The sequence below is a fragment of the Phoenix dactylifera genome, unplaced genomic scaffold, assembly GCF_009389715.1.
Source record: "Phoenix dactylifera cultivar Barhee BC4 unplaced genomic scaffold, palm_55x_up_171113_PBpolish2nd_filt_p 000064F, whole genome shotgun sequence".
Taxonomy (NCBI): domain Eukaryota; kingdom Viridiplantae; phylum Streptophyta; class Magnoliopsida; order Arecales; family Arecaceae; genus Phoenix; species Phoenix dactylifera.
The window spans coordinates 254261-265307 of record NW_024067673.1 but is presented as its reverse complement, the minus strand read 5'-3'; positions in this window follow the sequence as shown (position 1 = coordinate 265307).

Genomic DNA, 11047 nt, shown 5'->3' with positions numbered 1-11047 from the left:
GTTAGGGCTCAGCGAGGGATTTGGATTCGAATAGCCGAATTGGGCTGAGCTCACTCTGGCTCGCTCTACGTGGGTGTCACGTGGAAAACTACAGCCAGAACTCAAGAGAGAGAGAGAGAGAGAGAGAGAGAGAGAGAGAGAGAGAGAGGTGAGTCACGGTTAGGGGGTTGCTCAGCTACTGCAAGGACTGGGGATCAGAGCGTGAGATTTGATGACGGCTACCAATAACGAAACTCGTAGTTGTTGTGTTACTGATTGACACGTGTTTTTCTTTTCCGAGTAAAATTTGGTGAATAAATGTCATTGTGCTTTCGTGGGCACAAGGCTATATGCTCATGGGCCAGCACGCGATCGCATTGCATCTCGTAGAAGGCCCATGTAGCCCTATTGCATGGACTAACCTTGTCTCGTTATGCAACGAACAAAAATCTTTTAGTGCGTGTACCAGCACTTGGGACCGTTTATTTTCTTGCCATGTAACCCTTGGCACGGGTTTTTCAGTGGAAAATAAAAAGGAAAGACAGGAGGGGACTCCTACTAATGGAGTCCCTCTGTCCGATTATTTTTTTAAAAAAATCTATTTGTCTATCTCGTCACATCTCTCCTCTTTCTCCTCCTCTAGAATCTTTCTCAGTCGATGTATGTATTGAGTTATTAGACGACTAATTTGATATATGTGTATTGACTGACTATATACTGTATATTAGTAAACACCGTATTCTGAAAACTATGTATCAATAGCACTAGAGGTGTATATAAAGTCAGTGGATAACTAACTTGCTAAGTGTATGTTAGCTAGTCATGCATTGTGTACTGATGGATAATATATTTTAGAAATTATGCATCGATTTGTCAAAACATGTGTATTAGGTCGCCAGATGACAAATTCGCCATGTACGAAAAAATGAGTTTTAAAGTGGGTTAAATTTGATCCGATTATATCGGCTGATCATGGATGGTGTAATCGTAAATATTATATTTTAGAAATTATATATCAATTTACCTGAAGATGTGTATCAATATATAGCTTTCAATGGCATCGATTGAGGATGGAAAAGGGAAGAGACAGAGATGTATTTAGGAGGAGGAGAAAAAAAGAGAGATACGGTTTGCTATAGAAAATAATATGCTCTAATATACTACCATTAAGATGGAACAGGTTTGGAGGTGTAGGAAGAGGCTACTTTGGCTCAAAGAAAAGGAAAAGATCATTTGAGTTTGTCCAATCGCCTACAGATCTTATATAACCCCTTAAAAGAAATATTTGTAGTTATTTTTGTACTGATAATGTATTATATAAAATAATGTTTGCTTAATGACTCTTTTTGTACTTTTATGCTACATATTAACGTTTGCTTACCAACTGTTTTAAATATTTATTTTGCAAAACATGATTGGATTAAAAAAAAAGAAAATTCGTAATCTGGTGATTTGAATCTTGAAAAGTTGCTTCCCATCAAGTGCTGCAGTGGGCGCAAATTATGCAATGGATGCATAAGCCGTGTCCGATAAAGTCTTCACAACTTCACATCCTTTCTTTGATTTAGACTCTCTCTGGATCTAATATGGTCCAATCACCCTCTGGCCATTCCAGTGGGCCACTTGAATGAATAGCGCGTGAATAGAATGGGTGGTGTTGCCGCCAAAATCAGAAGAAGAAGACGGAACGAGCTGAAGAATAGGGTGAGGTCTGATCGGCTCGGAGCTTTATATCCAACCTGAAAATAATAGAAGGCAATATCAAAGTCACCAGATTTTGTCCAACGGCCTGGTCAGGCAAAATTTTTGAAGAGACAATGGAGACTAGAGAATAGTAAAAAAGTATCAGTATAAGATTGAGCATATCTAGAGATCCTTCGAATATCCTTTATATAGGATGAGGTTGATGTCGGTTATCAGAAAAAGCAGGCATGCGTTTTAACTGTTCGGTGAGCCACGTCGTGGGCTTAATTGCTTAGAACGTGTACTAACTGCTCCATGTGTGTGATAAGCTGTAACTATCCTGCCACGTGTTGTAATTGTCCCACAATGTGCCTCATAAATGCACGGAATCATAATCGTCCCTTAAATGGGCTTTAACCATCTTAAATATGTTTTAGTCCAAAGATATGTGACTCATTGCTGCTGGTCAATCGATCTACCCATATCAGCATGACAACTCAAGTTGGTAGTTTCGTTAATATTGAGGTTAGCAGTTTGGTTGACTGTCGAGGTTGGCAGCTTGGTTGACTGTCGAGGTCGGTATTGGCTGGAGCCTTGGATGCGACAATAGAGTAAGGCTTTTTAATTGGAAATGATTTCAAATTCGTGAGCATTATATTAGACCAACTGAATACAAATGAATTTGTGTGATACTCGTGAACGATCCCCAGTAATCACTAGAATGAAATTTTAATTGAGAGATTTCATTAAATGCAATTAACTACTTGTTTCTCATCCTTTTTAAGATTTTTATGTATTTTCCTTTTTATTATGTAAAGATGGAGACTAAGTGCAAATTAGAGTTTAACAATTGCAATGCTAAAGAAATGCATTCTTAAAAAAAAAAATTGTATGCTGACTTTATTTTTCTTCCTTACTTGAAATAACATTAAGGATTTGTTTGAAAATTTCCACAAAAATATTCTACAGAGATCGGAAGTAGCCTGCTAAACCTGTATTCTTCTTAATGTCCATCCTAATCTTAGCCTAAATCTTATTTTGGAGCCTACTGTTCTGCAGAAAGAAATAATGAACCATCAAGATCATTTTTTTCTCTCCTATAGAATTTCTCTCCTACCTAAGTAGATTGCCGAATCCATGAATCCAACAAGAAATCCAATCCAATCTAGTTGGATTTCCCTAATAGATCCGAAGTAATTAGACTTATAAATCTTAACTAAAGCACTTTGGAAATTTTAAAGATAATTTCTAAGCTATAACCCAAGCATGAAATAATATTTTGGTCATATATAATGCATAAAATTTATCATAATCCTACTTGGGCTAGAGAAAAATTTGAGTCCATATAAAATATTTACTCCCTATCCTATAGACTTCCAATGGGACTCACCGACTAAGAAAGGATAGGTTGTAAATTATGATTTTCAAATGAGAATTAAGTGGACTTATTTAGTGAAATTGGGAGCCTCTGAGATACGACTCAAAGAGCCAAATTAGATTAGGAAATCAAATGATCAGTTATTGATACAACATATGGCTTATAAAGTAGGATTCTCTTATTAATTTAGATAGAATTTTTTATGATAAGTTAGTTGTCAATATTTCTTCTTTTAGATCCAAGGGCTGAATTGTCTCTAGATAGAATTTATTGATATTTTTATATAGGATATATATTATAATTTAATATTTTATTTAGTGCACTAAGATCTCTAGTTTACATATTATATTATTGACAACACCATTATTAGTCGATAGCATTATATTTTTTTTGAGAAAATAGTTGATAGGATAAATGGAGAGACAACAACAATAAAATGCATTAATTTTACATAATAAAGAAATATATTAACTAGTTAAAACTATAGAATTTGTGCCATGTTTGTATTAAAAACCAACAGTGATTTGAAACTAATAATCTTTCCTCGTCAATTAGTCATTTCAGGACAATGAAGTGTTGAGAGTCCAAAGCTCGTGCAATTTCAAAGATTCTCTTTTCGAGTTTATATTCCTTTTGTTTTGAATGACAAATGGGTCATTAGGTCTAAGTATATATCCTTTCGAATAAGTTAACATTATATTTCTTTCTAAGCATCACCTAAACAATAAAAATACATCTACAAATATAAGAGAAGTTTGCCGCTAGAATCTAAACCGTAGTATTAAGGTCTCTAGGTGACCGAGGTAAAAAGATGAGGTCACTTTAACTCCAAGCTAAAGAGTTGGCCTGACGAATGGAGCACCGACGACGACTTTAATTAGACTTTGGTGATCCCGAACCAACCTGAAATCAAAAAAGAAAGTCTCTTGTCGAAGTTTATCCGGTGGGGGACCCTCTAATGCTTAAGCTAGTTGGATTCTGGGAAAACAGTGGAAGAGAGAGGGACAAAGTTTTAGAAAGAGAGTGGAGAGGAGAAAAACTTACCTAAGGATTCTCCGTCCCTTCTTTATATAGGATGGTGTTGGCGTCCGCTACCGAGACTAACAGGACATGCAATAATTGCTGGGTGATATCTCCCACATTACGCATATGGTGACCACTATTTCAATCGTGCAATATTGGCCAAGATGATGTAACTGCCTTCGAAGCTCTCCTTGGGTAATGGCATCGGTGGTGTTTTGGAGCAACATGAGAGCTTTGAAGCTCTCTAAGTAATCCATGAGATCCGAAATGTCATTGTAGGATTTTAGTTAAGGCATTTTGAACCAAGGTGGAAGCACTTCCTCCAGCTTCTGTGAAAAAGAAAGCTTTGAGGTGAACTCCAAATCATCTCAAAGCCCTGATGCCCTTCCCCTCAGGGCTTCAGTCCTAGGATCGATCTCCTCGATCTTCTGTTCAAGGTCGGTTTCTTACCTAGAAATTCTTTCTGATAAGTGGGGAGAGGAATGACTTGGAGTAGCGTTTTTGCTGAAGTGCGAGCTAGATGAATGATACATGTTACTCCGTTCAAGCTCCTCGGATAGGAATGCTGGCTTTCTTATGCTCGTCCGAGGCTTCATGGATGATAATGGTGGCTAGGAGCAGCTAGAGATGGAGTTGGATTCAGCTCATTCGGTTGTTGATGGTTGGTTGTCACCTGCTACAGCCCTTGGATAACCACTATAAATGTTTGCACCTACTGCACGAGTAGGTTAAATTGCTCAATTGTAATATGTACTAGTGACGATTGCTGAGGTAGGAGAGCTCGGTAAGGACTTTGTTGGAAGGCATTTGATTCAGGGTGAACCTGTTGGTGTGAAGCACTTGACACGCCTCGAGTCCTTCTTGATTTCATGATTGGAATCTTAATCTCTCTCGAATTTCTAAATAGGGATCAAAGATGCCCTTCCTCTAGTGCAAATCTGTTGCCACTAGAATTCAAACCGAAGTATCGGTAGGTGACCAAGGTGAAAACTTGAGGTCAGTTGCGCTCCAAGCTCCCCGATGAATGGAGAATTGGCGACGACTTTAACTGGACTTTGGTGATCCCAGACTGACCTAAATTCAGAAAAAGAAGTCCTCTTACCGGAGTTTGTTCGGCGGGGTATCCTCCAATGCTTAAGTTAGTCAGATTCTAGAAAAATAGTGGAAGAGAGAGAGGTGGAGTTTTAGAGAGAGAGAGAGAGAGCATAGAGGAGAAAAACTTACTTGAAGGTCCTTTAGTCCCTATTTTATATAGGATGGGTCGATGTCTGTTATCGAGATAATTGCTGGATAACGACTCCTATGTTATGCATGTGGTGACAACCATTTCAATCATGCAATAATGGCTGAGTTGGCATAACTGCCACTTAAATCGTAGCCATGCTCTTAATAGGCATTAACTGCCCATAAACGGTCTTCAATGAGAGACATATGGCTCTTCTCCGTTGCTTGGTTGGGCGAGAATGAGACTTCCACTAGCACTAAGGTACCAACCTTTTGGACAATACTAAGGTCAGATATGTTGATTTACATCAAGGTCAGATTGACAAATATACACTATATTAAGAAGCATAAGCAATATGTAGCCTCAACTTGGGTTTGATGCATTAACACATAGTAGTGATATTGGACACTACAAAAAAACTTGCCTCTCTCGACGCTTTTTAAAACCTATACCGATGCTTATAAGCTTTGGTAATTTTTCCGTCGACGCTTTAGAAAGCATCGCAAAAAAAGTCGGCTAGGTAGGAGTGGAAAAAAAATTGCCAACGCTCTTGGAAAGCGTCCCTAAATGGTTCAAGAAGGACCAAGAGAAAAGCGAGTTGAACTCCAGGGTTTAATATAGGGTTTTTGGTCAAGGAGAGAAGAGCAACGGCTTGAAGAGAGAGAGAGAGAGAGACGGACATCGTAGGCTTCAGAGATTTACTTGAACTTGGCCTCAGCGTCCTTCTTGTTGTTGGAGTTCTTGTCGGGGTGCCACTTCATGGCAAGCTTGCGGGAGGCAAGCGACGGAGAGAGAAGGGAAGGGGGGCGACTGGAGGGGTTAGGGATCGGGAGGCAGGGGGTTAGAGATTTGTAAGGAGGAGGAGAGGGGGGGGGAGATAATGGCCTCCGACGACGCTTTCTAAAGCGTCGTTAGAAGGAAAAAAAAGGGGATATGGCCTTCCGATGAGGCTTTAGAAAGCGTCGTTGGGGGAATTAGCGTCCGAAGGCATTTTAGTTTCCGACAATGCTTTTTAGTGTCATCTAAGTCAGATATCTTCCGACGTTATTTACAAGTGTCGGCAAATTTTGGCACGCCTTTTAAATTGCCGACGCTTCTTCCTAGCGTCGGCAGTTGAATGTCGGAAATAACAGTTTTTTCTGTTGTGGGAGCAACAAAGAATTTCTTAGAAATTCCTTCCTATGGAAACAGAAAACAAATGTTCAAAAAAAAAAGCATGATATTTCTTTTTGAAAGAGAATATATGAAAGGGCTGTTTAGTGCAAGATTTGTGAATATAAAGGTTTTTTGGCATTGTGATGGTAGATATCTTAACTTCCAAAAATTAAAATTTCAGATGCATAAAAAAGATCGGGAATTTGAATGGAAATAATAAGAAATTAGTTCTATACTAGTCGACAAATTTGATAAGTTAGCCGATATAGAAAGTTGAAAAACTTGAAAAGAATCACTTTATGATATGTTTAAATATTCTTGCATAAATATTATGCAAGAATCGGGATTGTTGGCTCGCCTAGCCTACACTTTTCTATAGGTTATTGGTAAAATCCTTAAGAACATGTTTGGATGATTGGGCTGAAAATCCTATAGAATTTGTGGATTGGGTTAGTACAACTAAAATATTAGGATTAGAAGTTAGGATAAGCCTATATTTATAAATATACAGAAATAATTTTAGAGTGAGCTGGCTTGTAATTCATAGAGAGAAAAAAAATCTCAGCAGGTTAAATTTTTTTTTTTACTCCTATAGGATCCGGGCTCGGAGAGTGCTGGATTAGTACGGACATGCTCAAATAAGCTGGTTAACCATGAATCCAACAGAGAATTTAGCTCAATCCCCAAAGGTCCTGCATCCTAATTAGAGTTGGGCACTGGGCCGGGCCGCCCATGGCCCGGCACAGCCCGGCACGAAGCGGGCCGTGCCTGGCACGGCCCGCTAGCTACAGTGCCGGGCCGTGCCTGGCACGGCCCATTTAAGGGGGCCGTGCTGGGTCACAGGTTACTGGCCCGCGGGCCGAGCCCGGCACGGCCCGCTTCGGGCCTGGGCCGGCACGGCCCGCTCTAGGCCCGCGGGCCAAGCACGGCACGGCCCGCAGGCTAGCCCGGCACGGCCCATAAGGGCCTGGGCCGGGCTGGCCCGCGGGCCTGGCACGGTCCGGGCCTGGGCCCGGCCCGGCCCGATAAAAATTAATGCTTCATAAATTTTTTTAATAAATTAATAAATATTGAAAACTAAGGATTTATGAATATAAAGCCACCTTAATGGTGGGGGGTTTGGCATAGACCCCTACCAGTTTATTAATTTAAATCAAAATGGTACATGAAGGGAGGTTTGGACCTTGGTCTGACCTCCAGAATACAATAAGAAAGGGCCGAGGTTTGGACCTTGGTCTGACCTCCAGAATACAATAAAAATATACAATTATAAAAAATTAAGAAATCTTACTAATCATCAGTGATTCAGTGAATCAGTATTCACTCTTCAGTCTTCAGTAGTGTTTGTATCATCATCATCAGAGGATGTTGTATTATGTCCACCTTTATCTTGAAGTCTTGCCTCAGCATCCAACCAATCTTTGAAGCAGAGAAGCATCTCCACCGTTTCGCCCGTCATCCTACTTCTCTTTTCGTCAAGAACACGCCGACCTGCACTAAAAGCGGATTCCGATGCTACCGTGGACATCGGCACAGCTAAAATATCGCGTGCAATTGCAGACATAACAGGATATTGATTTCTAACACTCTTCCACCAAGATAATACATCTAGATTCTCTATTTGATTTTCATCATATGCAGACTGAAGATCATTTCGTAAATAAAATTCTAGTTCACTACTTAAAGATGAAGAAAATGAAGATAAACTTGAAGCATGTGTGTGTCTTCTCTGTGCAATGAATGAAAAAATAGATGACGAACGAGAACTACTAGAAGAAGAAATAGAGGTTTGTATTTGTGTTCTAGATCCACGAATTTTTTCATCATATATAGCATAAATATCATAAAGAAGTTGTTTTACCACATTTTTAGCAGGTTCAGGATCTTTAATCATATTTTCATAGTATGCATCAAGTAAAATTAGCACGCCATTCAATTTAACTCTAGGATCAAATACAAAAGCTAAGTTATGCATAGGACATATCTTGTCCCAATACTCATTCCATTTAGATTCCATTAGGTCAATAATAGGCATTAAAACATCATCATATCTATGTTCTGCAAATTTTTGACTAATTATATATGCTTGTTGTAAAAATGAACATGAAGTTGGATAATAAATACCAGAAAGAACATTGGTAGCATTATAAAAACTAAGCAAAAAATCTTCCAAAATTTTTCCTTTATTCCAATCAGTTTCAGTCAATGTAAAGCCTAATCCACGATCATTAATATATGCACTTAATAAGTTTTTATATGGGTATGCATCATGTATCATGCTATATGTTGAGTTCCAACGAGTAATTACATCAAGTTTAAATTTTTTAAAATGTTTACCATGATTTATACATAGTTCCTTAAATTCTTGAAGTCTTGATCTTGAAGCATGAATAAAAGAAACTGCATTTCTAATTTTACCAATCACATCTTGAATCATGCCCATGCCAGCTTGAACAGAAAGATTTAAGATATGACATGCACATCTAATATGCAATAAATTTCCATCTAACATGGGATGCAATGAGTCTTTTAATAATGCAACAGCAGAATTATTATTAGATGCATTATCAAAAGTAATAGACATAATTTTATAATATGAACATGCAGTTTGATAAATGATATTTGAAATTTGTTGCCCAGAATATGGAAAATTAAAAGCACGAAAAGCAAGAATACGTTTATTTAATTGCCAATCATTATCAATATAATGAGCAGTTGGCAATAAAACAATTACTACCTACAGATGCTGACCAAATATCAGAAGTTAATGAAATTTTTATATTTAAAGTAGAAAGTGTTTCAATTAAACTTTGTTTCATTGCTAAAAAGTTAGTCATAGCTACTCTTCTAAATGTACGCCTACTAGTTCTTTTGTAAGCAGGTTGTAGGTTTAATTGAACATATTCTTCAAAATTAAAAGATTCACATAAACTAAAAGGTAATTCATCCTTAACTATCCATTTTACAAGTGCTTTTCTTTGATTTTCATGATTATATGCAAAATTACCTACAAGTAATCCTCCTTGTATATTAAGGGTACTTTGAGTTTGAGCATGAGAATCATGCATCCTATGACTCTCTTGATGTCTTTTTAAATGCCCTGTTCTCCCACTACTACTACAACTATAAAGTTTGGCACATTTTTTATATTTAGCTTTCCAGACTCCATCAACCATAACTCTATCAAATTCATTCCATACAGCACTAGTCCTCTTACGAGAAGAGGTTTGATCTTCACTCGGTTCACTAGTTCTAGAGGAACTAGAAATATGGGGTTGGGGATTAGTTTCTTCTCCCTCAGAAACAGGAAGAATGCCAAACTGACTTTCCTCAAAAGATGACATATCTAAATTGATGAATTCAAAAAATAAAAACTAACCACAAGGAGGAATTGAGTAGAGGGTCGGAGGGCAGAGGCAGAGCCGAGATTCTGAGCTTCCTCTTGTGCTCTCAACAGGAGTGACCTTCTCTTCTCAACAGGAACCTCCTCTTGTGTAGCACTTGAACACTTGCTAAATGCAAACTAAAAATTAAATTGCTAGAAGAGCACTTTAGAAGAGAGAAATAATAGTAGTAGAGAAGGAGAGAATAGTTGGTTTGGTGTGGTGAGAATGAGGGAGGAAAGGGCTATTTATAGAAGCCCAAATTTTTTTTCTTCCAAAATACCCCTCAATTTAGCCGTTTTTGGATTGTTGGGAGGGGTAAAATTGGAATTTTCCCAAAATAGCCGTTGGAAATGGCTATTTTTCTCCCCCCTCACCAGACGGGCCGTGCCAGGCACGGCCCGCAACGGTTCCAAACGGGCCGTGCCTCGTGCCGTGCCCGGCCCGTCTCGTGCCGTGCCCGGCCCGTCTCGTGCCATGCCCGGCCCGGCCCGTCAATAGACGGGCCTGGGGCCGGGCCGGGCTGCCGTTTCGTGCTGAACGGGCCGTGCCCGGCACGGCCCGTTTAGACCTCGGGCCCGGTGGGCCTGGGCCGGGCCGGCCCGGCACGGCCCGTTGCCCAACTCTAATCCTAATGTTTAATCAAGGGATTAACATTATGCTTATACACATCATATCCGTGGCATTTTTTTCACCAATTTTCCGGTGAGGTATGAGCAAAATCCTCCGTGGAGGTAACGTTGTCCTAATGCAAGATGAAGTAGGAAATATACTCTCTTGCTTACACCACGTAGGCAAGGTCTTTAATTATTTTCTTTGCGGAGGAGAAATACTACACTTCCAAATTAAACAAGTAAGAAGAGATCTGCAGCTGAACTGGTTGGAAACATGGTCAAGAAGGTAGTTGGGCAGATCAATGAATAGCCAACCCCTCAATTAATCCAGGTCACAAGCCTCATGCTCTTAGGAACGAATCCTCACGGCGGCCCAGATCTTCCGGCAAGTGTTCGGTTGCCAAAATACAGGTGGCGGCTCCTCCCCTCTACGTGTCGCAAGCCCCCTCGGACTCGCCAGAGACGTAGAGCATCCCAACACCTCCTCCTCCGAATCAAATACCATCTCCTTCTCCCTCTCTCCCCTCCCGTACTCTCTCTCCCAATCCAAATCCGAGCCAACCTCGCTTTTCCTGCAACGAGACGACGACTCCTGCCAGAAATCTCC